General features: G+C 49.8%; 1 long non-coding RNA gene across 2 annotated transcripts in view; it reads right to left on the bottom strand.

Annotated features, from left to right (window-relative positions):
* Window positions 1–15311, bottom strand: part of LOC148055522 (uncharacterized) — a 34080-nt gene that overhangs the window by 6958 nt on the left and 11811 nt on the right. The window contains exons 1-3 of one of the 2 annotated variants that reach the window (XR_015705329.1): window positions 12173–14945; window positions 5987–6117; window positions 960–3139 (exon numbers count right to left, since the gene is read on the bottom strand). This is a non-coding gene — a long non-coding RNA (uncharacterized LOC148055522). Of the gene's footprint in view, window positions 1–959; window positions 3140–5986; window positions 6118–12172; window positions 14946–15311 lie in introns of those variants that run through there. The other variant, XR_015705330.1, reaches the window with a different exon arrangement.

A 15311-nucleotide genomic window follows, 5' to 3' on the forward strand; every position in this document is an offset into this window, starting at 1 on the left:
ACTTTGGGTCCTGTTTTTCTCTGCTTTCTTTTCCACCCTGAGCATATCACATCCCCTCTACCCAAAATCTCCCATACAAGGACCACTTTCAGCAGCACATAAACTGCCCTAACACCTCTTCACACTGTTCTCCTCAAACCTTGTCATTTCTGAACCTGCTTCCAAGCTGTCTCTTTTTCCAAATCCTCTTGATCTCTATTCCTTCTTCCCCTAACATGGCACAAGCCCCTTCTCGCTATCTTTTCCTGTAGCTTCTGGCACCTGGGGGTATCTCCATATATCCCACTACCACCTCAACTCTTTCCATCTCTTTGCAAGTCTTTCTGGCAGAAGTGTAACAGTCCTGTCTTGACCACTCTCATGCATGTAAAAGGTACGATTCTGCTTCCTCAGCCTTAAAGAAGACTTTTTAGTAGGGTCTGTGGCAATAGGACAAGGGGTAATGGCTTTAAACTAAAAGAGGGTAGATTCAGACTAATTATAAGGAAGAAATTTTTTATGACGAGGGTGGTGAACACTGGAACAGGTTGCCCAGAGGGGTGGTAGCTGCGCCATCCTTGGAAACAGTCAAGGTCAGGTTAGAAGGGGTTCTGAGCAATCTTATCTAGTTGAAGATGTCCCTGCTCATTGCAGGGGGGGTGGACTAGATAACCTTTAAAAGGTCCCTTCCAACCCAAACTATTCTATCATTCTAAGAAAAAGTCTGGTGTCCCGGTCCATACCACTGGGCAGAACAGACAATGGCAGGGAGGAGTGCACAGTGAAAGGTGCTGTGTAAGCCAGTGCGAGTGGAGGGGTGGAGAAGCTATTCTGGATATGGATTAAAAAGACATAACACATCAGCAACTACAGCAATACCAGCTGGGTATGTGAAACATGCCATGGTTTCCTTGACAGCTGAGAGGAAGGAACAAACACCAAGTCATAATAGTAGGCACCATTTCTTTACCTTCCCTTACCAGCCCTGGAGCTCTCTGTGGGAAGAAGCGCAGAGGTGGCACAGCCCAGCAAGCAGCACCTACCCTGCCATGCTCCCCTGCTCTGGCAGGACAGGCCACCAGAATGCAAATCTTCCTGTAAAACATCCATCACTCTGGCCCCGTTAGCCACCTGCAAAGAAAACACGGGACCCTGTGACACCCACGTGGCAGGAACAGGGAACGGAGCCCAGCATCTGGACTCCTTCACAGAGGCTCTGTGAGCAACAGCCTCACTCCCTCGTCTGCTACAGAAAATAGCATCTTTTGCCTCTTGTATCATGGAACGGGGCAATAAATATTCCATGTCCTGTTCCTCCATGTCTCTCAGGTATGGGGTAAAATCCAGTGGGTCCTCACTCTGTATATGCTTTGAGGGAATGTTCTGATGCCCCATGGGTATGATGGGGGGTGGGAAGGCATCCACCTCCCTGACTCTGGATGGGAGGGAATGGATTAGGCCCCAGACTGCCTGGCAACACCTTTCTCCCCGGGGAGGAGGGGGTGGGGACAGCTCCGCCAGGATTTTTGGGCATGTTGTCTAAAGCCTTTCACTTCCTCAGAGATCCCAGCTGTTGGGCTATTTGCTGCCGATGGAGGCCTCTCCAGCTCCTCCGCTGATCTCCCCCAGGGTCTTCTCCCTCTCTGCTTGGCTCAGTTGTCTCCTTGCTCCTCTCCAATGAGCGTCCTGGGTTGCTAATGCCACCCTATCCTCTAATCTCCCTTTCACTCTCGTGATGGTGCTCAGCCACTAAGGAGATTAGCCTGGTCTCAGCTGCTCGCCCTCCCTAGCAACAGGGATGTCGCCTCTTGGGGAGCCATGTGCAGGGGTGACACATATGCTGCCACCACCCCAGTGTCAGTGCAGCTCCGGTGCCCTTTCCTGCCCAGGCACAGACCCAGAGGAGGTGCCCGAGCTGCAGCATAGGAAGAGATGTGCTGGGACCAGGCATTGATAGGACATTTTCCCCCCAAAGCTGGGAACCTGGGAGATCTGCACCCACCCTTGCCTGCTGTCCCTTCTTGTTTGTGTGGGAATCTCCCAAGCTTGAAAACAAGACAGCCAGGACACCCAGACAGAAGACAGAGCCCCCCTGTGCCCATCCTGGGGCACAGCCTGGTGCTCCAACAGCACAGGAGCAGATTTTAAAAGACCATTAAAACCCCAGACCTAAATAAAACAGCACATTCCCGCTGCCCCTGCAAAGCCAGGCAGAGGTTGTGAGCTCCAGGCACAAATCACTCACCACACACCTTTAAGAGAAGCCTCCCAGGGCTGCTCGCTACCCTGCACATCCTCCCTCAGCCATTGGCATGGCACTGAGGAGGTTAACGCCGAATGTACGGGCTCTCTGCAGATCTCTGTTTCCATGACAACAGCTCCCGATGAAACCCAGAGCTATAAAATCCCATTAAACATCTGCAGATCCTGCCTGTGCTGCCTGCACAGGCTGCCACCTGCCGGCAAACCCCCCCTGCAAGGCTGACCCACATTGCCCATGCCAGGGCAGGGCTGGCGGCACCCAGCACCCCAGAAAAATGGCCGAGGGGAGCAGGGACAGCACCAGCATGCTGGGGGAAAAGCCTGGGGCATGAAACCTGGTTACCAGACCTGGCTTTTGGGCTACTGAAGGGAGCCTGCAAGGATTGAGGGTGTGGGTATACACCCGACAAGTCACCGGAGCCTTAGGGGGCTCCTAGGGGGAACACAACACCCATCACCATCCCTTTGGCTGGCAGCGATGCTCCTCTCAGAGAACACCAGTCCAAATTCACCCGTAGGGGCTCTCAAAGTTTTGAGGGCAGGTTTGAGCAACAGCAGTAAGCCACTGGCATCTATTAGGGCTTTCTACTTTCTTACGCTTATCCATCCACTTGTGCCAAGCCCAAGTGGAGGGTCTGGGCTGCTGCGAAGGGTCTCTGAGGATGAGATAGTGTGGTGGCCCAATGGAAACTTCAGGCTGAACTCAGCCCAAGCCAGACAACAGGACTGGAAGGCTGAGGGAGGATGCTGGGACACTGGTAGCTGGGGTCCCTGCCTTACTTCTGTGCCTTATTTACTCCCCTCCAGCTTCAGCGTACTCCAGGACTTCTAAACACCCTTCATACTTTACCTGATTTGAGAAGTTCAGGCTTTTCCCTCTCCGTGCTTCCACTACTGCCTGCAATAGGAAAAGGCATCAGGGGAAGGCGAATAGGAAGGTAAGGAGGTGCTACACATTTAAGGTGATGCTCCTGATGGCAGAGCTGAACTGATGTACTCCTGCTGCAGGTAAGAAAAGCAGCGCTGAGTTTAGTCTGGTATCACACAAAGGGCACTCTGGGTACCGGGCAAACAGGGCTCTGGCACTGAGGAGATCCTAAGGAATTCCTGCTCCTCATGGGGGAAGTGGTCCAGGAGAGAACAGGCACCATCCCTCGAGGGGAAGCTCAAATAACAGCCACAGGGACAACCCATTCCTGTGAGACTGTTGCTGGGGCTCGGTGACCTTAGATACCACAACCTGGACACACAGTGCCCAGGCTTACTATAATGCAGGTTATTATACAATATATAATAATATATAAGCCTTATATATATATAACAATATGTAAACCTTATTATACAATAAGGCTCCTGCATCTGAAGCTGACTGCAGGACTGCTCAGCCACAGATACTTATTTGTTGGATCTTCCCCTGAGCTGTACCCCAAGTTGCTCCCCTGTGCTCCTGGATTCAAAGGCGCAGAAGCTGCAGCTTTTCCTTCCATTTGCAAGTGCTGCTGAGTCACTTGGATCCTGGGAAAAAGCCTCTCCTCTGCTTGGGGAAGGATGGGGCAGGAAGCAAGCAGGGAGTGAACAATGCCTTCTTCATCTAACTCTATCGCCGGCCATGGGAGGGAAAACAGTCACAGGGACTCGCAGCAGCAGGAACCCTGGAAACTCTGGCATCTGTGGGAATCAGGGGAATCCAAAGGGGCCACGGATGAAAGCTGACACAGAAAGAAAACACTCTTTTTGAGCTACAATTGCTGGCACAGCTGCTGGCCAGACCCCCTTCCGAAAACTGAAACATGCCAGCAAGGGGATGGAAATCATTAACTTGTTCGTTTGTGTGATTTAACCGTTTCCATCTCCCCCTGCCCCTTGAATGAGCTCAGATTTCTTAAGATTTCTAGCAACCCGATGCTGCAGCGCCTGGGGCTCCCCCAGAGCAGGAGGCAGGGGTTGAGAGAACCACTAACGGGGAAGACAGGGCTCCCTCTCCCCTCCTCTTCAAATGCTTTTAAAGGCAGAAGCCATGGGCACACAGCTTTTCTGCAGGAGTAGATGTCCAGGAAGGAAGCCAAACAGCACCCAGGAGAAACCCAGGCAGTTTGATGCTCCTTTCAAAGCGCAGAGGCTCAGAAAGCCCGTGGCCTCAGAAGGTAATAGGAAAAAAAGCCTAAAGTCTTGCAAATGAAGCAGCTGGCTGAAAACTACAGGGTGATCTAGGAACGATGCTGAGGCAGGGTGGGGACCTCTGTCAAGAGGAGCTGGGACACAGCCCTGCCAGTCACTGAACATGCATTTAGTGGGCTGGCTAGTTTTGCTGGGGGAAGCCAAGCCCTTGAGGTTCTTGGGCTCAGCTATAGCAACAGTGCGGGTCTGCAGCCTTATCTGTGCATGCTCTGGATCATGACCACCTTGTTAGAGGCAGCAAAGCAGTGGGAGGAAGGGAGAAAGGAATGTGAGAGCTTGCAAAGCATCTCACCACGGGAGTTCAAGCTGCCAGGAGGAGGGGATGCGTTTCAGGAAACCCAAAGAGGCAGGAAATCAAGGGAGAGGGACAGTAATTGAGTCCATATGTTGGAAGCAAAGAATGCATCTGGTAGCAGGGAGCAGACTAAGGGAGAAAGCCCATGCTGTGGGGACGGCACAGGGCACTCACAGAGTCACGTTAACTTCCTGGACCAAGCAGAAGGCTGAATTCAAACTAACCACAACTGCTGAGATGGGTCACTTGTCACTTGCATGGGCTTTCAGGTCTGCATCTGCAGTAGCTGCAGGTCAGGAGGCTTCCAACCTTAAACTCATTAACATCTTAATGTAACAGTGTTGCAAAAAGGTGAAGGAAATGGCTGTTTTATTACAAAGCGACAGGGTTAGATCTACACCCATGTCACTAACCATGTATGGAACTTCGAAGGAAAGTGGACAACAGTAACATCAGAACATGATCTTGCCATTCATCTGGCAAAGGGAGGCATGTCAGGTCCACTCTGCTCTCAGAAAGCAGTATAGCTTTGGTGCAGGAGTACCTGCTGTTGTAGGATTCACTCGGAGGTAAGGGCACAGACAGGGTGATGAATGAGGAACCTGGGCCTGCACAGTCATCACAAGGCTGTCCCACAGAGCTGCGCCTGGTTTAGGTGCTCCCAGGTTCAGGCTACAGCGCTAGGAAAGCTTGTAAGACTGTTTATGGCCTCTCTCCCTCCCCCCTTTTAAAACACATTTGCAAAGAAATCCGAAACGTATGTGGTTGGAATAGAGGAGCCTAATGCTAGATTCCTGCACAGCATACCGGTTTGGGAAGGGGGAAGAAGAGCTCTGCTGCTGATACCCACCAGGCTTCCCAAGAAAACAAGGGAGGAGACAGAGCCCAGAACTACAGGACTGAATGGCCATGTAGGCTTTTGGTGTGTCATGCAAATTGCTGCATTTTATATAGGCAAAAAGCCTCTCAAGAAGGCCCTCAGGTTTGGCAGGGTTCTCTACTTAGTAGGCTTTGCACATTGCTGAAGATGGGTTTACTGTGAATTGTCCAACACCTGCGTTTAAAGCAAACCTGCAAATTGCTGCGCTCAGGACTTATCCTGTCAGTAAAGAAGAGAGTAATACCACTCATGCTGTCCCAAGCCTCCGTCCCTGGGAATCCAGCTCCAGAGCATTTCTTTCTTCACCTGTAGCTCTCCACACACATTATTAGTAGGGCTTTGCAGCCAGTCCAAAACTTCTGCTGTCCCGAACACCCAATTGCATCTCATACCTGCGTTCGTGTCTACCAGCTTTTCTCTCTGCTGCTGTCACTCCTGGCATTTCTCCTTTGCCTCCTCCTTTGCCAGCTTTGCACGGCATATCATCTGTTTCATGCTGCTTCTGATTCTCCTTGACAGCTTGCTGCAGAACAAGAGAAACAGCTACTTAGGGGCTGCAGGATGGGGAGGGTGGGGGAAAAATGCACAAAACCAATTAACATCTCTCTTTGGAAGAGGGGGAGTAAGAAGCATGGCAGATCTGAGCAGTGAAGGAAACAAGAATATAAGGAGGAAAGGGTATCTTGCTCACCAGAAATATATTTCTAAAGTTACTCTGTTCTATGAAGAAGCTATCAACTGTCATTTTCTGGGGGTCAAGCAGAAAGTGTTGGCCCAGTTCCATACAGAGGTCCTCCATGCTTGAGTTCATCACTTGCAACTCGTCATCCTGTGCCTTGGCATCCTTAACAAAGCTGCAAAACCCCGAAGTCAAGGATCATAAACGGAACACCAGATGGAAAACATCAGAGTGAGCAACAGACCACAGAGTACTGCAACATTCAACTTTATCTGTTGTTCCTCTCCACTCAAAGACACAGACACCACCATCACGGTGATGCTGAGATGAACCCAGCCTAATCTGCTCAGTGTTTGGGTGACGCTTATACCTCCTACCTCAAAGGCAAAACAAATAAATATGCAGCTGGCAAATAAGTGTCATCTTGCTCATGTTCCACCTTACAGGCTGGACGGCAACCCTGTGGCACACATCTGCAAGCACCTGCTGCAAAAGCAGGATTTCATGGTACAGCCCCAACCACTCGAAGTCCATCACAGCACCACAACACCCAGCAACTCGGGGTGTCCCTTAGCAAGCACACAGCACTCCCAGTAAACCATCAACCTCGAATCGTCCCAGAAACTCCAGGAATGCAGTCAGGTAACTCACTTTTAGACAACAGCTGAAGAGAGCAGCTATCCCTTTGCCCAAAGCTGTCAAGGAGGGTCAGAATGACAGAGATTCCCTGCTGACAGCAAAATGCATCCCTGCAGCACTGCAAGATCCCCCCACAGCTGTAGAGGAACACTCCGTGGTCCACACCACGACAGAAACGCCTTTTCCTACATGACGGACCCTTCTGCTCCCTCTCTCTCTCTCCAAACTTTGCCGAGACCCACGAATCCCTTCTGCCATAGCATCCACTTTGAAACATTTTTCTTCCCAAAAGCAAAAGGATATTGTCATTTTTTTCCACAAATTTGTCACTATCAATCATCTGCATTGGTTGGAAAGCTCTGAATATTACATTGCACATTCAAAATCTGTCCTTCTGTCATGTTTAAGCTTTTCTGCAAGTTTTCAGCAGACACTAAAAAAAAATAGACAACATAAAAATAGAGAAGGACATTCCTAAAATATTTGCTTTAAGCTGAAGCATAGTTTCTACCCTGCAACTGTCATCAGGACTCCAGGCGTACGCCCTGAAAATGCCTTCGACCTTACTGCCAGAAGCGTGGGTCATCCCCCATTTAGATCCAGGCAAATCACTCCCATGCACTGACAATTAACTGCTTCAGGCAACACTTTGGTGCTCCCTCAGCAGCAGATCTCCCAGGAAATGTGGTCCTTTCTGCTCCCGGATGGCGTGCGTGCCCAGACCAAGGGCAAAGCTCGCTCATACAGACTCTCACATGCATTTCACAAGCCGATGGGAGAACTCTGCAGGGTAAACACAAACCAAGTTATACCAAGCCAGCACCAAGGCTCTCCCCTCTATTTTTTTTTTTTTTTTTTGCTTGCAGTATTTTGGTAAAGGGTGGGACAGGACAGAAAAGGTCTCCATGCTTCAACAATCTCCAGTCTCTAAAATGAGATAAAAAGTTGACTTTGGACCCGTCATTTAAAGCTGTTGAAAGACTGACAGCCCCAGAGAAGGGTGCAAAGACACCATGAAGTGACCTGCCCAACTCTAGTGCAGCACAGCGGGGTTGGCTCAGCAGCCTGGGACAAGGGATGGGACGGAGTTATACTGGAGATGTTACTGTGTGATAGAAGGAGGCTTACTAGCTGAAGGTAAATATTAGACCAGGTAAGAGAAAGAGTGGAGCACTGGGGGTGCGTGGGGGGCGGCAATCAGGCGTTCAGCAGAGACATTTCATCCTCTGTCTGAGGGACGGATACATCTGCCGTCCGCATCCTGCTGCTGCCTCTTGCTTTCCTTCCTCCCTGGACACTGACTCAGCACCACCAGCCTTTTATCACAGGACAAAACAATAGGTATCCTTCCTTCCAGGCATCGCATCCGCTTGTTTCATCGATATTTCTTCCCTTTGCCACCCTGTGCAGTACAGCACAGCCGCAGCACTAACAGGAAAAAGTCTTCTACTATAACACCACAAATAAGGCGCTTTTGGGATGCAGCCTCAGGCTTTGCAGCCACAGCAATGAGCCCAAACTGTCTCTGTTCAGAGCAGCTGAGATCCAAACCCCTGTCCCCAAGCCACAGCAAACACCTCACCTTCACTGGGATCACTTCTGATCCCAGGACGTCATGTCTTGGAACTGGTCATGAGCAAAACTGGTCAGGAAAACAGGACCATACAGAAGGCATTGGAAGCCTAGCCAGCAGGTATTTGCAGGTGCTGGAAATCCTCTGGGTGTATTTCCTAGCCACCCACATGCAGGTGGCTGGGAAATAAACCCAGAGGGTACCAACCAGTTCCCTGAGCTGCCCATGGAAAAGTCCTCGCCTTGCAGAGAGCTGATTTCTCTAGTTCTGTACAGAGCTGCTCCAGAGTCCCCAAGCTATCCCAGGGCAATCCCCCCTCAGAGACCCACACGTTAGGTCCTGCTTTTAGCTGAAGAGATTGAGTCCACACACCCTATCATGCTCAGGCCCGCCCCAACAAGCAAAAAAAAAAAAAAAAAAAAAAAGAATTTAAGTCTTCGTGCCAGACGCAGCAGGTATGCGAGTAGGTGCAGGATGCGCGCAGGCACTAGGACTGGCAGGCAGCAATATTTTTCTTTGCCATCGCTAGCTCCCGCTTGTAAGATCAAATGCAGAAAGCATTAAAGTGATGCCTACAGTCCCACAGACTTCAGACCCATCAATCACTTGTTTCCTGCTGACCTGAGCCAGCGTCCAACACAGTGAGAAGCACAGAACTCAGCAGAAGGATAACGCAGAAAGATGTGTTTAGACACAGGTGAAGAGATGCTTCCAGAGACGAGCACTGACCGACTGAGTCTCAAGGGACCGTCACCAAGCATGTCTGTGCCACAGGGTCCTGCAGCAGCACAGACATGTCTCCGAAGAAGCTCGCTAGGAAGGATATTCTGCTTTTTGGACTCCCACGTGACTCAATACAGGCAGTTACTGAAAAACAACTGCTCGTTACTTGTGCTGCTTCCCAACCTGTTACAGCAACCAGAATGATTCCCTGAACAGGCAGGTTCTGTCTCCAGAGCAGTTTTGCATTCAGATCCCATCCTTGGGCAAGCTATTGGGAAGGAGAATCATAGAATGGTTTGGGTTGGAAGGGACCTTAAAGATCATCTAGTTGCAACCCCCTTGCCCTGGGCAGGGACACCTTCCACTAGATCAGGTTGCTCAAAGCCCCATCCAACCTGGCCTTGAACACTTCCAGGGATGGGGCATCCACTGCTTCTCTGGGCAACCTGTTCCAGTGCCTCACCACCCTCACAGTAAAGAATTTCTTCCTAATATCTAATCTAAATCAACCCTCTTTAGAAGACCTCAGACCAAGTGTACGTTATCATGGCCAGGAATAAGGTTATCCAGGAGCTGAGGAGGAGGAAGGAGACTAAGTTCAGGCTGCAGACACTAGACAGGTTACACACAGCTGGGCACAGGAGGAGATGCCTCCAGAAAGAGCACTGACAAGGGTCGAGCGATGGCAGAATCATTATCCTTCCCGGAGAGGGTCCTTCTAAGCCCTGAGTGCATCTTACCTGTGAAAAATGGTACTCTGATCAATAAAAGCAAAAAAATTACAGAAACAGGCATTTCTGAGGTATTTCATCCTTCCTCTACTTCTCAAACTTTGTAAAGGTACCAGTGTTAGCAACAAGATCAGATTCATTTTCCACTCCCATGTTTCTGACAAGCGGCAGCACTCTCATTTGAGGTCATGGTCTTAACTGCTAGAGAGCCTGTCCTCCTTGGTGCAGGATTGATCAGACCCGGGGTCCTGTTCTTCCCGTTCCCCACCTCGCTCTCTTCTTTCCCGTTACCCCACAGCAAGGCTAAATGGGACTGTGAAAGCTTAACAGTTCTGCTAAAGGCTTTTTAGATCTGACAATTTGAAGGCTTCTTGCACTGAAGAAAGGGGAAAAAAAAAAAATCCTGATGGGAGTTTCCTACTGGCATTGCCTGGCCAAATTTTTATTTTTTTGGAATTAAACGTGGCAGGAGAAAATGACTTATTCTGTTGGAGTTTTACCAGATGCTTTTGCATTTCAAACACCAGATTTCTCCTATGTGGACAACCCAGAGTTCTTTGTCTCAAAAACAGGACAACTGAGACCATCTCAAAGTGTTTGGGGAAGACAAATAGGGAGCTCTTAACTCTTCAATTTTTTTCTTGCCTTTAAAAAAAAAAAGCAGGGATGGGGGGGGTGAACCCAAGTAACCACACACTTTATAAAAGCTTGTACACAGGGAACAAGGACAGGAAGCATAGATTTTTCTAGAACACAGATATAAGGACAGATATTGTTTGGATCTTAAAAATCCATCAAGTCCAAAATTTACTCATCTAGACTCTCCCCAAATCAAAGTGAGATGGTAAAGCTGCCTTCTCTACAGGAACTGAGTTAGCCTATTTGGAAACTTTGGTAATAAAGCTGGTACTAAGCAGCCCAAAGAGAATCACTGCTGTCCAAGCAAATTAAAGGCATTCATAGCCTTTTTTTGACAAATGAAGCACAGAATTTAAAACTATCACTGTTTGGTCATAAGGATGCTAAAAAACATTATCAGGAAGCAGGATGAGGAAGAAAAGGAGACTACAGAAATAAAGTCCCTACTGTAAGACAGGGTGTGTAGCAGACAGACTGGGCAGAAGAGACTTTCCAGTCATTTACTTGGAGAGTGTGTAAGGGCTTACAAAAGAAGACCTAGACCCGAGACTAACCCTGAGCCCACACAGTGTCATAACCCTTATAACTCTGAAGCCTCTCCCTTATCTCCCCTAAGTGATCTTTTCACTTACAGCCCCGCAGCCCAGGTCTGTTGTGCTGTGTGTTGCTGTGGGAAGCAATTAGAATAGTTAATTACCACTGATGGGAGAGCTGATCTTCCTTTTCCTGCCCTTGCTTTGTGCTGTGAGCTGTAACCTTGTACCAGGGCCCTCAGTAGACAACAATAGGAGACAATGGTCATTAACACAACCGGTAAACATCACCCAAGGATGAACAGCACTAAGCTTAATGGGCAATTAGTGCTGCAACATCTGCACCTAATCAAAGCCTGCTCCAATCAACACTCTCAGCCAAAGGATTGACAATGGGGAGACTGAGCAAGACCTGAAGAGTCCAAAGAGTTACTGCAGGAAAAGTATTTGGGGGACTCCTGGCGGCACTGGAGAAGTGCTTATTCAGGGAGACTCCTGCTGTTTCTCATCTCAGGTGGCCACTGGGGAGAGCTTTCACTTTCCCTTTTCTCTCTTCTTCCTTTTATTGCCCCTCCCCGCCCCCCGAAACTTAGATTCCTGCAGTTGATGTTTACCACTAACACCAGATCCTGAGAATAAATCTGTGTGCATGTCAGCCTGTCTTATCATCTCTCGTGCAACACTAGATAGAGAAAACGCAGAGACGCTACAAGGAGCATGAAGCAGGAGGTGGAGTGGGACATCACACAAGGAACAAAACAGTGAAAAATGCAATTTTTCTGTTGGGAAAGATGCTGATGTGATCTCTTTTTGTCTGACTGGAGGAAAAGTCACTTAACCAGAACCCCAAACGGCTCATACTCTGCCAGACCTGCATTCTTCTGAGCTTCACCAGCTGTGGCAGCAGCTTGAGCAAGTTCTGCAAGAGAAGTGCACAAACCAGTGGGACAAAGGTGCCTGGACCGGCACCAGGGTGAAGTCCAAGAGATGCAGAGTACAAATAGCTCCCTGACTACATGCCTCTCCCATCCTTACATGAAAGGACAGGCACAGAAACTCACCTGCACCGTGCCAGCACTCAGCAGTCTCGTCCAGCTCCAGATCGCAGTCTTGATCTTTTCATAAGGCAAGTGGAGAAACGCCAGGAAAACATCTGCCAGGGCCCAGGCAGAAACACAGGTCAAGCTTTAGGAAAAACCTCCTGATGAGCACCAAAGAGAAGCAGTTTCTGACTTGGTCCTACTGGCAGAGGATTGTCCAGACTCAACAAGTGCAGCTCCTTCCCCTTTTTTCTTTGGAGGTTCTTTCTTCTCTCGCCCTCCTGGTCTTTCTTTTCTGAGTACAGCAAACCTGGGTAAGCCATGAGCTCTTCTTCATGCAACGGCTGACCAGAACTGCCCTCCTAATAAGTATCAAAGCTCTGGCTGCCCCATGCAACAAACACCTTTACAAAGGGGTAGGGAAAGATCAGACTGCTGCTCTCCCTGGTGTTCACAGATACGGACACAGGTGACTCTCCCTCAAAGAGCGAGATATCCTCCCTAAAGACATCCATTGCCTTAAATTAATGCAGAGACTTCAGGCCTGACAACATCCACAATATCTACCTGCACATCAAAGCTCAGTGCGAGACACTGAACACCAAAGGATTTGTGCAGCAGCACAAGGGGAAGTGTTTCAGGAGACGTGTTTTCCAGGTTTGGTGCTGGAAGAGTGACTGAAAGATGCCCAGCATCATCACAGTCCCTAGACTTTCTTGCCCCCTCCTCTGTGTTGCACCGGAGTCAGGCTGTCACAGACACCCCCTTCTCCGGGAGCATGAACTGTCCCACCAACACTCCTGAGGCTCGCACGGAGGAGCGTGGAAAGGGTTTGCACCCTGTCCTGCGACTCCAACTGCTTCTGCCAGCTCCACACCACAAGAGGGATGACTGAGGCATCTCACCGCTTAGATGCCTAAAACCTCACTGCTTCACCGTGGGCTGGAACAAGCAGGGGGGTCTGCACCAGTCCCAGGGTGACCACAAAAGCCAAGACACCCTTCTTGCTGTACCCCAACTATGGGGAGGGGGAGAAGCAGCACAGAAACCCAACCCTGATCTGCTCCGCTGGGCGCTCACCCTTCGACACCTCGGGCAAAGGGGCTGCAGGAGCCCGTAGCACCCCCAGCACTGCCCCCCACCCCACTCGCCAGTCCTGGAGGCAGCGTGCTGCCCAGTAACAAGGCAGGGGAGGACGAGCATCCCTCTCTCGGAGCTGACCTATGGCTGTGCCGCTCCTCCGTGCCTCCTCCTGCAGACGCACTGACGCCCCAGGCCAGTGAGCAGACAGCACGGCTGCTGCCGGCACAGAATCACTGACCTATTTTCGTATATGTGGGCATACACAAGATCACAAACAAAGGGTGCTTTAGCTTAGGATATTTAAAGGAAAAGATACTCATTTAACTATCCCTAGAAACCACAGCCAGTCTTATGATGTTTATTATCTTCCTGAGAATCATCCTTGTGCATGGCTGTGGGAAAGAAAAAAAAAGAAAAAGCACAGAGCAGCTGGGTAAAAGCAAAACAAAAAGCTCCATTAAGCTGCAAAATCATATTTCTAGGAAAGCAACAAAAAGGGATATAAGAACTTGAGAATAAACTGGGCCTAGGACTTGATAAGCACAAGAGCGACCAGGACTCACCTATGTGGAAAGAACAAATTTCTGTAACAAGGAGTGACTGAGCAGTCCTGCAGGGATATCCCCCACCTCCCTGTTACCGATGGATGAGCTGCTTGTGCAGACTCATCTAAACAGGCTTTAAACAAGTCAGCTTTCCCAGGGATTTTTGTTCAAGTTTGCAGACGGACTTGGACCAAATTGTGTAGTATTTAATCCATACCTCTGGCAGGTTTTGGAGCTGGCAACTTCAGCTGGATTGAAGTTAGCTGGATGCATTTATGCCGGCTGCTATGTTTGTGCACATACCTGTAAGGGTGAAGACCTAGCAATTTTGTTCTCAGGTACTGGAACAATAGATGCCACAAAAGAAAACCCTTAAACTGCGTTCCTTACTCTGCAAAAAAAACCCAAACCCAGGAGCCCTACAGAGGTTCATGAAACTGTCTCCTGCAAACCACCTCTCATGGAAGGGAGAGATGTGCTGTGCTCACTGCAGAGCAAGAGCCTGCAAAGAGGCAGGGACCAGGAGTGGACCACAGATGCATGAGTCCATCTCCAAGCCTGCAGCATCCTTGTTTGGTTGGTTCAGTGAAGTTCACTTCTGGAGAAGCCTCCAGCAGTTTGGATTGCCAGCTTACTTCATATCCTGGATTGGGAAATGCCTGCTCACCCCTAAGCACTCCACTGCACAACACGAAGGATGCAGTGATGAATAACAAAAATGGTTACTACAAATAGAGACGCTGACAATAGTTACTCAATATCGCATGCTGGCAGCTCTCCTGGGGCTCTCCACACAGCTGGGAAAGGTGCTGCTGCCAGGATTTGTTGGTAATGAACCTGGGGCAACAACCTACCCCCTGCAACATGCACAGGCAGGAAGGAAAAAAAGAGCAAGAATAGATCTCAGCATCCTGAACAATGAAAACAGGAAAGCGCCTCTTCTCTGGGGAGCCTGGACAAGACCAGCTCTGCAGCAAAGCCTCAGCTCCATCCCGCTTCCAGGCAGTTTGTGGGGTCTGCTCAGCCTCCTATGGAGATGTGGGTTAAAAAAAGCAATATTGCAGCTAGAGCATCCTGCAACAACAAGGGAGGGAGGGAGGGAGGGAGAGCACCATTCAGCCTCAGGGGCTGGCAGGGGCCGGGGGGGAGCTCCAAGCAGTATTTAATCTGAAACACCATTTCTCTCTGCAGACCGCCCCCCTCCCAAATTCTGCATCCCCCCCTGCCTCCTGAAAGCCCCTCACTCTGCAACCCCCTGGGCACAAGTTGGGGCTTGCTGCTTCTCCTCACCCCAGCCCCGGTGCTGAGAAGGCTTGCCACCAAGCTTTGCCTTGGCATGTCCTGCTCCCCCCCATCCTCCCCCCGCGTTCCCGACCTTTTTATTTTCTGCGTCAGAAACATAAAATGGAGACTGCAGGGAAGGAAAACACTTTGCCTAAGATGGCTGAGGGAAAAGAAGGATTTGCACGGTGGTGCATGAGCACCCTCTGCCGCTGGATGAGCTGCTTGGGGGGGGGGGAAGCAGCTCTCCA

The sequence above is a fragment of the Nipponia nippon genome, unplaced genomic scaffold, assembly GCF_047370975.1.
Source record: "Nipponia nippon isolate SJK-2023a ecotype South Korea unplaced genomic scaffold, ASM4737097v1 scaffold_21, whole genome shotgun sequence".
Lineage (NCBI taxonomy): Eukaryota > Metazoa > Chordata > Aves > Pelecaniformes > Threskiornithidae > Nipponia > Nipponia nippon.